Source organism: Pollachius pollachius, assembly GCF_949987615.1.
Source record: "Pollachius pollachius genome assembly, chromosome: 17".
Taxonomy (NCBI): domain Eukaryota; kingdom Metazoa; phylum Chordata; class Actinopteri; order Gadiformes; family Gadidae; genus Pollachius; species Pollachius pollachius.
In genome coordinates this window covers 1,870,422-1,883,181 of record NC_136950.1, presented here as the reverse complement: position 1 = coordinate 1,883,181, position 12,760 = coordinate 1,870,422, and the positions used below count along the sequence as shown (strand labels likewise).

The window sequence follows — 12,760 nt, the reverse complement described above, 5'->3', positions numbered from 1 at the left end:
CATATGTCATAACCCTCCTGACGGGCCGTGCAAGAGAGTGGGGAACTGCGGTTTGGGACTCCAACTCCCCAGTGTGCCTCAGCTATCAGGCATTCATAGGTGAGATGAAGAAGGTCTTCGATCGCTTGGTGCATGGGAGAGAGGCTGCCAGAGTGATGTTGCAGATCCGTCAAGGCAAGAGCTCTGCTTCCGACTATGCTATAGACTTCCGCACCCCTCGCCACCACCAGTGGCTGTAATCCAGATGCACAGTATGATGCCTTCCTCTATGGACTCTCTGAGGCCATCAAAGATGAGATCGCCACCCGTGAACTACCTTCCACCTTTGACGACCTCGTCGAGCTTGCCATCCGAGTGGACAAACGCCTGAAGCAGCGCCCCGGGGAGCGAGAGTTCCGTCCTCCTCCGAGGTCATCCTCCTCGGGGGTCCCTCTCCCATCCCTGCCAGTGCCAGCTGACCCCAGCGTACCAGAGCCCATGCAAGTGGACCGTACCCCATCTGTCCCCAGCCGAGAGATAGAGAAGAAGGAACACCAATTTGTGCATGTATTGTGGTAACCCGGGCCACTACTCCGCCCAATGCCCAGCAAAAGGCAACGCTCACCCGTAGAAGGGGGATTACTGGTGAGCGTCACTCTTCATCCCTCTTCCACCGGCCGTACCCTTGTCCCTGCCACGCTCATTACAGGAGCTCATTCCCACCTCGTGTCTGCACTTATTGACTCGGGAGCAGATGGCAATTACATGGACACCTCTCTGGCCTCTGAGCTACACCTCGTCCCAGCCCAGCTGAAGACACCCCAGGAGGCAAGAGCACTAACCGGAGAAAGGTTCTCCCAGATAACCCATGTCACGCCCCCGGTGAGTCTACTCATTTCTGGCAACCATCAAGAGAACCTAGTGTTCCATTTTATTAGACTCACCGACTGCTCCCATCGTCTTCGGCCGGCCCTGGCTGGTAAAGCACAATCCACATGTTGTTTGGGCTAATAACACCATCCTAGGCTGGAGCCCATTCTGTCTGAATAACTGCCTTAAGAATGCTCTTACCCCCCTGCCCGCAATCTCACAAGCCACAGATGATTATATGGATCTGTCTGATGTACCACCTGAGTACCTGGATCTCAAGGCCGTGTTCAGTAAAGCCCATGCAACCTCCCTGCCACCACACCGACACTATGACCTGGCCATTGATCTTCTACCTGGTACGTCACCTCCTAGGGGCCGTCTCTATTCCTTGTCTCCCCCCGAAACCGCAGCTATGAACAAATACATCGGTGAATCACTAGCTGCCGGTATCATCTGCCCCTCTTCCTCGCCTGCTGGTGCCGGGTTTTTCTTCGTAGGGAAGAAGGACGGCGCCCTGCGTCCTTGTATAGACTATAGGGGTCTAAACAACATCACAGTGAAGAACCGCTACCCTCTGCGTTTGATGTCCTCAGCTTTTGAGCTGTTGCAGGGGGCCAAGATTTTCAGCAAACTGGATCTCCACAGTGCTCACCATCTGGTCCGAGTAAGGGAGGGGGATGAATGGAAGACTGCATTTAATACTCCTTCAGGTCACAATGAGTATTTAGTCTTGCCTTTTGGTCTCACCAACTGCCCAACTGTGTTCCAGGGTCTGATTAATGATGTCCTGAGGGATATGCTTAACAAGTTTGTTTTTGTTTACCTAGATGACATTTTAATTTTTTCTCCGTCGGTTTCCCAGCACTCCCAGCACGTTCGTAGTGTCCTGCAGCGCCTTTTGGAGAACCAACTGTTCGTTAAAGTGGAGAAATGTGAATTTCACAAAGACTGTTTCCTTCCTGGGGTATGTCATCACAGCAGGAGGGGTCCAGATGGATGGTCCGAAGGTAAAAGCAGTCACCGACTGGGAGCGTCCAACGTCTAGGCGGGAGCTACAAAGATTCCTGGGATTTGCTAACTATGCACTTGGTCCCTTACCCAAGTTACCCTCTGCCAAAGAGACAGCGGACTTACTTGTGCGGCATGTCTTCAGGCTACACGGGCTTCCAGTGGATGTGGTCTCAGACAGAGGTCCCCAGTTCACTTCTAATTTTTGGCGTGCTTTTTGCAACCTTCTCAGTCAGTATGTCCTCAGGTTTTCATCCCCAGTCAAATGGCCAGACGGAGCGAGCCAACCAGCAGATGGACAGCATTGCGGTGCCTGACGTCACAGGACCCTACAGCCTGGAGCCTTCAGCTGCCATGGGTGGAGTACTCCATGTACTCCATAAACTCCTTGCCATCTGCTTCAACGGGTCTGTCACCGTTCCAGTGCTGCCTCGGCTACCAGCCTCCATTGTTCCCGGCCCAGGCGGAGAAGGTTGGGGTTCCCTCAGCACAGACATTCATCAGATGCTGTCGCAGAACGTGGAGGCGAACCCGGGCCGCCATTCTTGGCGCACAGACCAGAACAAAGAGTGAGGCCGACCGTCGCCGCAGCAGGGCTCCCCACTACACCCAGGGGCAGCGGGTGTGGCTTTCCACACGTGACCTTCCTCTGAAGGTGACTTCCCCAAAATTGAACCCACGCTTCATCGGCCCCTACACCATCTCCAAGGTGATCAATCCCTCTGTGGTTCGCTTGAACCTCCCTCCTGCCCTCAGCCGCATCCACCCCACCATCCATGTGTCCCGTGTCAAGCCCTTCTGGGGTAGGCATCTCGTTCCCAACCCTGACCCCAAACCCCCCCCACCCCCCAGACTCGTTGATGGGTCTGAGGTTTACACTGTTCGCCGCCTGCTTGACGTCCGCCGTCGGGGTGGGGGCCACCAGGACCTGGTAGACTGGGAGGGCTACGGCCCCGAAGAGAGGAGCTGGGTCCCTGCCCGGAACATTGTTGACCCCTCGCTCATCAAAGACGTTCACCGTCAGCACCCTGCTCCTTCCACGGTCAACGCCAGGAGGAGTTGGTAGAGGAGGGGGTACTGTCAGGATTCTCGTATGGACTGTTTGTCTCCACCTGCCTGTTGGAGTGTGATAATTCTGGACTTTGTCTATGTTTGTAGCCATGTGTTGGTCATGTGCCCGGAGTTACACCCATGTCCTTATTTGGGCAACTTCCTGCCTTTGTTTGTTTTTCTTTATTTTCTCTGTTCACCTGTCTCTCATTGGGTATTGATTGAAGTATTTAAACACTGCCCTTTCTGTTCACTTTGTCAGATCGTCACGGTATGTACTGTTTGCTACCTGACTGCCACGTGAGTGAGTAGCGTGAAGCTCTTTAAAGAGAAGCTATAGTTTACTGTTCTTCCCGGTTTTGAACCCTGCCTGTTTTGGACTAAGTCTTCTGCCTATCGGTTTTGGATCTCTTGCCCGACCTGTCCGTCTGTATCTGCCTGCCTGTTTACGAACCCTGCCTGTACCTGGAATCTGATTTGCCTGCTGGACTGTTTGGGAATAAATCCTTTTTGATCTGCAATTGATTCCCGTTCTGAGTCGTGACATTAATTTTGGTATAGGTCTAGATTTGTGTTGTATTTCACTTCATATATATTATTTGTATAGTTTATATCTTACATATTAAAGTAACTGAATACTTTTATGGATAACCGTAAGTGACCTATAAGAAGACATTGGGAAATTTACTCAGTACTTTTCTTCATATAGTCAAGCACACTAACCAATGATATAATCAGACGGTGACCCTCTATAGGTAGGACATGGGTATTACAATCACTGTTAGAAGTTTAAAGAAAACTGCCTGTAACGGCCCTATTGTGTATCCACCTGTATTGCGCCCCGGAACCTTTTGTTTTCGTTTCACCCGGTACCCTTTCAGAGGCGCACAGCAGCATTCACGGCGATGCGTGTCTCGCACGTAGTCGCGTCGAAAATTTAAGTTTAATGTGTCTTAAAGCCTGTACTTTGGTTATATAAATGATGGGTTCATATTGAAACATTTTGTATGTAAGTTTTATAGTTTGTCTTACACCGGTCGTATTTCTATGCCGTTTATGTCTGTATAGCGTATGAAGCAAGCTAACAGCTGACCCATGAATGTCCGGTGAATGCAACTTTTCCCTCTCAATTTTCCCTCGTCTTGCACCCTTGGCAAGCGGAGCGAGGTATGTTGGTTTATTGTAAGCCTTTAGTGTGATTATGTTTAAGTTTGATGTCTTTATGTAAGTGGAGCAAATAATGCACACGTTTAAGTTTTCTTTATTGTGCTGAAATGTTTTGTCATTCTTTTATTTGTGAACATGGAAATTGTACTGCACTGATGTTAATATATTTGTGTAATAGTGCAACCATTTTGTGTTACTTTTTGTAGTTTCACGGTGCTATATCAGCAAAAGAATTCTACAATAAAAGGTTGCACCCGTCAGAGACTCTCCGGTTATTTTGATGTCAAGGGCAGCTACACTGCCAAATGCCCATGGCCTACTTCTGAGCATCCTCAAGCATTTTTGTCGTCATGGCCCTGTCGGCAGAATGAAACATAGCTATTTTTCATTCCTGCAAACCACGTTAACTTTGAATCTTGGTGTTTCTGATGAATAACACTTTAGATATATACGTTTCTGATACATATCAATGTTTCTGATACCCGTATGTCAACGCTTCTGATATGTCTATCAATGTTTCTGATACGCGTATATGAACGTTTCTGATACGCGTATATCAATGTTTGTAAAACCGTATATCAGGGTTAATGTATATATTATATAGAGGGTTAACTGCTTGTTGGCTTTTGATGCTCTTGTGGTGTTTTGGTTGAATAGAATGACGGTAGGCTATACTCAACAATTGTATTAAAAGAGACATATTATGGTGTTTTCCCAACAAGTAAACATAGTATTTGAGTTCCAGAAAACATTTTTTTGAAGCTGTTTGCTGGAAATAGCTTTTAGGAAAAAAAATATTGTCTACCGCTATTCCCCTCTGCTTCAGTCCCTTCAGAATGTGCTGTTTCTGGTGTCTGTACACACAGAGAAATGGAGGTATCATTTCCGTACCTAAAGGTACATTTTTCAGAAAAGTACCCTGTAAGGTACTGAAATGGTCCTGAAGGTGACAACTGTGTACCTTTGTTTGATTTTTAAGGTACAAAAGCATTGCTGCCGTCAATGGGTACAAAATTGTACTTTAAAAAGCTTCAGGTACAGGCAATCGATTGTAGCAACCAGTGATCTAAATAGAGAATTGTTCCCCCTCTCTCAATACATGTAACATTTAAAAAATATGAGGAAACTTTTTCAATTAATAAATCATTAATAAATTATTATTAATCCAAATCCACTCCTTGCCCTGATTTAATTTTTAAATGGAATTAACTAGCCCTAGGCTATGATAACATAAAGTCTTATGTTAATGCGTAATATATGTACACTGTAAACTGTTCAAATATATATTTCGAAAATTAAAATGAAAATGCGCCCGGAGCGCCGTGTGTGTGTGTGTGTGTGTGTGTGTGTGTGTGTGTGTGTGTGTGTGTGTGTGTGTGTGTACGTGTGCGCACGCGTGCGCACGTGTGCGTGTCAGCGCGCTGCCCTCGCAGACGGGACACAGCGGACACAGTCACCGCCAAGTCAACCCGAGGCACCACTACGGACATAAAGTAGGGCACACAGTTACAGCTCGTCCAGCTCTGAATTGAGCGGAGGGATTTTGTCAGTTGGAGTCACTCCGCGCCGCGCATTCAATGCCTCTCGTCCAATGAAATTACTCGGAAACTAACGTGTACAACTGTGGATCGTCTGGTTCATTTCTGTCAAGTCAGTGGCTATGGATATGATGACAGCATGGCGACCAACAGTTTATCGACCCTATCAACGGAGCAACTTATAAAAAAATGTTCGGAAGCAGGAATTAACATAAACGAAGAAGAGAGCAGAAAATTCAGGGCTAAGTAAATGGTTGTAACATTTTTGTTAGCAAGCTAACTTTAGACATTCAGTGTGGCGGAGCTCAAAGGGTGCGCAAACACCAACCACATAGCAACGGTTGTTCGGCAAAGTGTCCATTGTGCCTTAACGGTAGCCCTTTTAGCTCTGTTAAGCTAACTAACCTGGCCTACAAGGGCCAACAAGAGTCAGTTATCAAATAAGATGGTGGTAGCTCAATAAAACGAAGGGAAGTCGAATGTTCATTTGCCGCCCACATTGCAATGAGTCAAAGCCGTTGAAAAACGTCAATATTTGGCTTTTTAAATGTTAGCTAGCTACATCAAGCACATTTAGTCATACTCTGTATTTGAAAATGCCCACATTGCAATTAGTAAAATCTGTAAAATCGTCAATAGCTGCCTTAAATGTTAGCTAGCTACATCAAGCACATTTTAGTCTCACTCTGAATTTAAAAATGGGTTGCACTACCCAAGTTGGCAGGGGCACCATTATTGGCGCGGTCTAATGGAGCCCCTGCCAACTTGGGTAGTGAAACCTGTTTTTGCTGTGGCAGGTCCGTTAATGTTACATCCATGTGGACCAACTGGCATTGCTAGCTTTGACAGCTTTAAGAAAAAAATCTCTCACGGTAACGTCGTGCTTGGGTATATAGTATCTCTATTTTACCATTTTATATTGTGAATTCCGTGATAAATATATAAAATTGTATTCGGGACAGCCCAACCTTACAAAGACTAAACATTTTTTTTGTCTATTAATTGAACGTGAAAATAACAGCAGCCCAACTCTACCATTTCCAACGTTTGTCTTTTCCTCAACACATATATTTGCAGGGATGCTTGAAAAATGTTGAAAGTATTGTCCCATAACGGTGTTTTAATTGTGCATGTGTTTGTGTTTTATCTCAGATTATCATGTGGATGGGGAAACGGTTAACTTAGGACTCACTGAATCCATGGTGGGGCAGCTATTTGATGGTTCTTTCAAAAAGCAACTACAATTTAGACAGTTTGTCACTGCACATCAGCACAAGGAGGGTCTCGTGCAAGAGCCAGTCAATTCTAACTCCACTGAGGAGCACCAGCCACAGCCTTTCACAGATCCAAGGTAAGATAAGTGCAATCTAGAATATATGAAACTTTCATATATTCTAGATTCATTATTCCACGTAAAGTGAAATAAGTGAAGACTGTTTTGTTTTACTTTTGATGATTACAGCTCACAGCTCATGGAATGCAACAATACAGTATCTGGGAAACATTACAACATGACATTATTACACCATGTGAGAAAAGATTTAAAATAAAAAATTAGGACATTCTGAAAATGTTTTTTATTCTAGATTTATAAATAAATAAAAAAGTATAGTGAATGTAGAACATATGAAATTTTCACCATAAGAATTAAGAATTAAATCTGTATCTTATATGGAAAAATATGTTTTTCAAAATATTAAGCTACCTTAGGGGAAAGACAAAAGATATAAAAATAAAACATAAGGTACAGGGCAAAATGTTCTTTTAACAAAATGAAAATATAATTATTATTGTTCTGATGATATTAGTTGTCTTCTCATATGCATGGGGTGTGGTTCTAGATTTATTACCAAGCTCTTAAGTTTCTGAGTGAGCAGGAAGAACAGGCCTTAACTTAGACATAGCTGGTTGAGGAATTTCTATTGAATGATGTTTTAGCTGCCTCTTTAAAATGTAGTTTATTTTATAGGTTGTCGCATACTGTGGACATATTATGCCTTTCTGCACTAATGTCATCTTGTTGTCTTGCAGCAGTGAAGTAACTCGCAACCGAATTCCTCTGGGGATTGGCATTCCGAAATTCCCGCGAGATGTTCAATCAAAGCTCGATGCTGGGGGAGTGGGAACGTGTGTGCAAAAGTTACGCAACAACATAATCAGAGGCTTGTATGAAATGGTTGCAGAATATACACTGTAAGTACTTACAACCACTTCTGCTAATACAACTTGACTACTTGCTGCCTTCATTGATTGTGAATTGATCTTAAGACAAAACTAAGGGATTGACTTTGAGTTTGTTCCTAACTTTGAGCTAGGTATCCAACCAATGCAGAATACACCCAGGTTGTCAAGGCGCTGGTTGTGAAATATCCTTTTCTAAGAGATGTGACGGGGAACGGCTATGTAAGTTGTATTTTTTTAAATAGTTTTTAGTAAAAATTTAATGTTTGTTTGTAAAACAGTATTGTTACTCATTCCTTACTTGCTGCAATATAACAGTGAGTCAAATGTGTTTAATTTTTACTAGCACACCTGGCACATGTCCCTCAAACGTAAATTCAACGCTGAACGTGCACCTCTTGTAAACGACTGTGAAGTAAGGAAGGTGAAGGAGAAGTTTGGCAACAAAAAGCAGTCTGAATCCACTACGGCATCTGCTGGTTCAGCACAGGCTCCGCGGTCGGATGTCAGCAAGTCTTACTGATGTAAGTCCATAGGATATTGTTTGTCAACCAGTACTGTATTAGTGTACAATGAGTGCACTGACTTTTAGCATCTATCTGTCCTTTTTGCCAAAGGAAATTGGTGTTGGCGAGGACTCCAGCACAATTGAGGCTCATGTGAATGTGCTTCAAAACGAATACCTGAAGACCCAACCAGACATGTCTACTGTCCATGACCGGATGGTCCGAACATTTCCGTGGAGAAGACGTGAGATTATGGAAGGAATGACTGTAGAGGATGTTCTAATTAAATATCCACACCTGAGGATGCCTGCTGAAGTGAGTGGAAATGCCGAACTGTTACAGTGGAGTTTTGTCAATCTATATGTAATTATTTTGGATATTAGAAATTGAAGTGAAATCAAACTGTTAGGTTATATAGGTACGGTAATACAGTTTTCAAATAGTTTTTCATTATATATTTTCAAGGCAGTATGATAACTTTATTCATAGCTCCCAATTAAGTTTGTTTATAGTGTGGAGAGTTGGTTTAAGTGTTTCTTTAGTGATATGTGCTCATTATAGGCTATGACAGTAAAGCCGTAGAGACACCCATAACTGTGATGAGTACATATATTGGACAGAAGTGAGGTATTGCCTTTATAAAACAGAAGTATGCCAATACACACTACTTCAGTTTAAAAAATCGTATTTTATGAAAAAAAAGTATAAAGTGCGTGTGTTCTACAGCTTTTCAACGAGGTTGACCGGATTCATCAATCACAAAAAAGCTTTGGTGATCGCTTCAGGGAGGGGTTCGCCAATGTACTGACAAATGTTCTTCAACTTGCCAAGGGAAAATCTCCCATAGCAAAACAGTACAACGAAACAAGACAAGATGCCCTTGCTGAAGATGTACCAGGTAGTGATGATCACCTTGCTTATTAACCTGATGTAATTAGATCTCTGTAATAACCACCAGGTGCAGTTGAAAATGCATGCGATTGTGAAAGTAGTATATTTTCATGTGTTGCAGGAATCGACTTCAGGGCCGGACTGATCCTGTTGCCACTAATCTTCAAAGAAAAGGTGGAACACTTCATTACAATGGGAGAGGTAAGCGTCTGGATTATCCAACAATATGACTGCTAGTAGACCTTGCATAAAAATATGCACAGAAAGTAATTGTTTACTTTTTCATATAATAGGATGCAAATTTCTTGTCAGGGGCAACAAAAATTTCAACTTTTTTCCCCCCAAGAAAAATATAACAAATAAATAAATAACATAGGACTCTAATAGAACTGTTGAGAAATTTGATTTGATTGTAATAAAAGTGCCAATGAGCTCACAAATTGACTGATTGGTAACAAATTATAATCATTCCCTTTTGCATGTTTTCCTTTCATGTAGGGCAACCCTGCTACACCCTATCCTACCATAAGACTGCTGGATAATGACTGGAAAATGGCGATTGCCGGAAGAGCGTTGAACGTGGTGAAAGTCGACGGAGTAGACGTGTACCAGTGCACGGGCATTGAAGACGGTTTCATCACAGCCTTCAGTATGCAATTTTGTTTTCAACATTGCATACCCACTGCACCTGAAAAATACTCTGACCTTCCTTCAGAGGCGCATTGTCAGTATTGTAGAAGAGGGCGAGAAAACACTGCCAGTGACTGTACTACGTGTGATCAATCTTCTGTGCTAAACCATTATGCCTCCGATGCACCAGTGCCCTATGTGTCCTCGAAGGACATTTACGCTGTTCAAGTTGATGCAACATGTTGGCATTGTTCATGCCCATCAACCAAATTTTAACGTCACCTGCGGTTTAGGTGATTGCCGGTCAACTTTTACCAAATATCATTCTTTTAGAAAACATGTGTACAGAAAGCACAGACACTTTGTATTTAGACCTGAATATACAAATGACTGTCCCATTCAAGAGTCCTCAGTGCAGCAGGGAAGTTCAATGACTGATCCAAGTGGTTCGGATCCCGAAACGGTTAAGCCCAATTTAGACAATTTATTGGAGGATTTCAGAGATAATCTGTTTGGATTCATTCTTAAATGCAGAGAGGTAAATCTTCTACATTTGTCAGTACAACAAGACATCACCAATGATGTCAAATTTCTATTTTGTTTTTTGAAAGAAAACTATGATTTGTTTATTTCTCACCATCTTAAAAACAACGGTTTTGATATTTCAAAGTGCCCTGAACTTCAACAAGTTTTGCACTCATCGGATTTCTTTGAAAAAGCATATGATGTCGTCCGTTCTCCGCACATGATAAAAGAACGCTGCAAGGCCAAGATGGACTATACAGAACCTGTACATTACACACTAAGAGGCTCTTCAGGAAATACATTGGAAGCTATTCCTATGTTCCCATCTCTGAAGTTCTAAGGAAATACTGTTCTCATGAAGATGTCTGGAATAAAATTACTGAAAACAATGAGGACAAAGATGAACAGCTTCTGTCGGATTATACAGATGGTGTTAATTTTAAAGAACATTTGATTTTCAAAGAGCATCCAAATGCAATAAGACTTCATTTGTATGAGGACGAATTTGAGATTGTAAACCCTTTGGGCTCCAAGAGAACTAAATACAAGTTATGTGCATTTTACTACACAATTGGAAATCTAAGTGGAATGTATTGATCTCAACTGAAGCACATTCACCTAGCTCTGCTGGCTCGTTACTCACATGTAAAACAATTTGGTATGGACGTCGTACTGAAACCCATGTTAGATGACCTAAAACAGCTTTCAACTGAAGGCTTCATAGTAAGTGTCAGTGGAAAGGAGCACAAAGTTTTTGCTGCTTTAGCAACTTTTTCAGCAGACAATCTGTCGGCACATATGATTGGTGGCTTCCGCATGTGTTTTAACTCAGGTCGAATTTGTCGTTACTGTATGGCAACCTATTCAGAAATTAAACAAAAATTCCAGGAAGATAGTTTTATTGTGAGAACAACTGAAGTCCACAAATATCATCTCCAGTGTGTCCGGCATAACAAGGAAGATGCTGCTTTGTACGGTGTATATGGCCCTAGTTCATTTGATGCACTCAGTTATTTTGATGTAACTAAGTCTCTACCTCCAGACATCATGCACGATATGTTGGAGGGAGTTTTACCACTGACAATGAAGTATGTTATTCGTGAAGCGCATACACAAAAACATATTACTATAACTGAACTAAATGACGAGCTTCAAAAATTCTGTATTGGTCAGAATGACAAGGCCAATCAACCTGTGCTGTTGTCTGAAAGACTTCTCCGGACTTCTGGAATCGTAGGAACAGCTTCCCAAAAATGGTGTCTATTTCGATTGTTGCCTTTTATAATGGGGCACCGTATTCCTCCTGGCAGCAGATACTGGCATGTGTTTTTATTATGTAGAGATATTGCAGATATTGTCATGGCCACTAAAGTGAGGAAAGATGATCTAGCATGTCTTGAATTACTTGTGCATACATTCCTTTCTGAGATGACAGAGGTATTTGGAACGATTTTAACTCCTAAATGTCACTTCCTTATACATTATCCTCGACTTATGTTAATGTATGGTCCTCTTCGTTCTCTTTGGTGTATGAGATTCGAAGGCAAACATCAGTATTTTAAGAATCTGACCAATAACTGTCGAAATTTTAGAAACATAACAGTGACACTGAGCAATCGTCACCAGCTCAAACAATGCTGGGAATTTTCCCTGAACAATGTCTTGGGTGATTGTGAAAAAGTGCCCGGTAAATCAGTGAGCACACCATTATTGTCTCTTCCTATTGGCCTCCAGAATGCATTAAAAGGAAATCAGATCAGAGATTTAGAATGGGAGGGCAAAGAAATTCAGCGCGTGTCCCAAATTTCACTAAACAACGTGAAGTATGCTATTAGAGATGTTTTGCCATTAGACCATGTACATCTTGAAAGAATTCCTGTGTTTGCGCAGATCAAGTACATTCTTAACATCAACACTTTGTGGGTGCTGTGCTGTAAAATGTTAATCCCAGTTTCCTTTGACTCACATTTTCATGCTTATAATGTAAAATTAAACAGTGACTGGATTTTGATTAAACCTGGTCTTGAACTTGACCATACATCACTGGACACATATACAGTTGATGATAACTTGTTTGTTGCGCTTAAACATTTTGTTTAAATGCTTGCTAGATAAGTTTTCCATTTAACACTGATTTTGAATGCTCATTCCATTTTAACTGTTAAATTAGTTTTTTTTTAAAGGAAAAATGGTTGATTGAAACATTTTGTGCTTGCTAGATCATTTCCCCTGCTTTACACCTGCAATGTTTTCCATTTAAATGTAAAAACTGATTTATGAACGGCTCATCGAGCCTGATGCTTTCAGTTTTAACCGTTAAATGTTAAAGACTGATGAATTTAAACTGTAAAAATAAATGTAAAATAAAAGAATGTATTTTGAAAAATTACAAATGGTTTTGTATTTGAATTCATG

General features: G+C 42.3%; 1 long non-coding RNA gene across 1 annotated transcript; it reads left to right on the top strand.

Annotated features, from left to right (window-relative positions):
- Positions 1 to 8,477: 8,477 nt before the first annotated feature.
- LOC307089034 lies at positions 8,478 to 9,775 on the top strand. The gene is made up of 4 exons (XR_013812600.1): positions 8,478 to 8,614; positions 9,026 to 9,197; positions 9,312 to 9,391; positions 9,689 to 9,775. It is a non-coding gene; the product is annotated as an uncharacterized lncRNA (long non-coding RNA).
- Positions 9,776 to 12,760: the final 2,985 nt, after the last annotated feature.